The sequence below is a fragment of the Echinops telfairi genome, unplaced genomic scaffold, assembly GCF_000313985.2.
Source record: "Echinops telfairi isolate 266 unplaced genomic scaffold, ASM31398v2 ScPeMD7_7424;HRSCAF=8462, whole genome shotgun sequence".
In the NCBI taxonomy this organism is placed as follows: domain Eukaryota; kingdom Metazoa; phylum Chordata; class Mammalia; order Afrosoricida; family Tenrecidae; genus Echinops; species Echinops telfairi.
In genome coordinates this window covers 8,988,529-8,990,754 of record NW_022111324.1, presented here as the reverse complement: position 1 = coordinate 8,990,754, position 2,226 = coordinate 8,988,529, and positions in this window count along the sequence as shown.

The following is a 2,226-nucleotide window of genomic DNA, read 5'->3' as shown; positions in this document are numbered from 1 at the left end:
ACATCTTCAGCTGTTGAATGACAACATTGTCAGGTACAACATTATTAGCAACTGAACTGAAGGCGGTTTTGATTTGTTGCCTTCCATTCCTCTATCCACCCCTCAGTTCTCACACCCTCTTCCTTCGCCTTAAGGCCTCTCCTCCAAACCAACTGCCCTTGAGGTGACGCTGACTCCCGCCGGCCGGCCCGTGTGGGATGGAGTACAGCTCTGCTCCACGGGGTTTTCTTCCTTCCCCTCCCCTCCTCTCTTCTTCTTCTTCTGATACTTTTTAACATTTTGTTGGGGGCTTGTACAGCTCTTATCACAATCCATCCATCCATCCATTGTGTCAGTCACATTTGTACATCATCATTTTCAAAACATTTTCTATTTGAGCCCTTGGTATCAGCTCCTTATTTTTTTCCTCCCTCCCTCCCTCCTGAGCCCTTGATCATTTATAAATTATTATTATTTTCATGTCTTATGCCACCCGCTGTCTCCCTTCACCCACTTTTCTGTTGTGCGTCCCCCTGGGGGTGGCAGGTTATAAGTTGATCATTGTGATCGGTCCCCCTGCCCCCCCACCTTTCACCTACCTTTTTGGTATCACTTTCATTAGTGGTCCTGGGAGGTTTATCTGTCCTGGGTTCCCTGTGTTTCCAGCTCTTATTGTATCTGTGCACATGCTCTGGTCTAGCCAAATTTGTAAGGTAGAATTGGGGTCATGATAGTGGGGTGGGGGGAAGCATCAAAGAACTAGAGGAAAGTTGTCTGTTTCATCGTTGCTATACTGCACCCTGACTGGCTTGTCTCTCTTCCTGTGAGCTCTCTGTGAGGGGAGGTCCAGTTGTCTACAGACGCCCCACAAGGGTTTCAATGGCTTATATGTTGCAAGCAGATCCCCAGGCCTTCCTTTCAAAGGGTTTCCGGATGGGCTCCAGACTTCAACCTTTTCATTAGCAGCCAAGCTTATTTAGGTCCTCTTAAGAATTCCAATCATTTCTACAATGTGAGCTATAAACCTCAAATATTTTAAACTGTGGATTATACAATATGTGTTTATTTATCTAAATAGCTCAGGTGGTTCTGTGGGTTAGATATTAGGTTGTTAAATGGAAGGCCAGTGGTTCAAACCCACTAGTGCTTTATGAGAGACATATGAAACTATCTGCTCTCTAAAGTTTTATATTCTTAGAAACCTCATAAAGGGTGGCCGTGTGACAGAACCCACTTGATAGCAGTGTGCTTCATTTGCTTGTATATTTATCTGATTAACAAAACTTTCTGCAGTGCTTTACTACTGATATATATCTTAGTGTTTCAAGTTGTAAATATAGTATTCTCAGATTTCCTTCTATAAAGCCCTGGGAGCTTAGTGGGTTACTAGTTGGGTTGGTAACTGTAAGGTCAGCGATTCAACACTACCAGCTACTCCATGGGAGAAAGATGCGGCTGTATACTCTCATAAAGATTTACCATCTCAGAAACCCATAGGGACAGTCCTACCCTGTCCTATAGACTCACTCTGAGTCAGAATTGAGTTAATGACTGTGAGGTTTTTAAAAACTATATTCTGTTCTATGTTCCTGTGAACAGAACAAGGGAATTCGGTATGAACTAAAATCAGGAAATGTGTGTGTGTCACAGTGTACACGCTCCTCATACTCATTCAACCTGTATGTTGAGCACATAACTGGAGAAGCTGGATTATATGAAGGCACACACAGAATCAGAATGGGAAGAAGCTTATTACCAGCCTGAACTATGCAGATGACACAAGCTTGTTTGCTGGAAATGAGGACGACTTGAGGCACTTGCTGGTGAAGATCAAGGATTGTGACCCTCACTATGGATTACAACTCCATGAAATGAAAACCCAAATCCTCACAACTGGGCCAATAGGCAATATTATGCCAAATGGAGAAACGATTGTTAAGGGTTTCATCTCTCTTGGATCCAAAATCACGGCTCATGGAAGCAGGAGTCAAATGATGTACTGCTTTGGGCAAATCCACTACACAAGAGCTCTTTATTTTTATTTATTTTTTACTGAACGGTAGTTTATTATTTCACACAGCTAATACTTAGATAAGAACAATAAAAGAGATACACAAAACTAGATTATGCTATAAGAAAAGATTTCGATGGGAACCGATTACAAGGAACTATATGTGACCTCCTCCCTGGGGGACAGACAACAGAAAAGTGGGTGAAGGGAGACGTCGGACAGGGCAAGATATGACA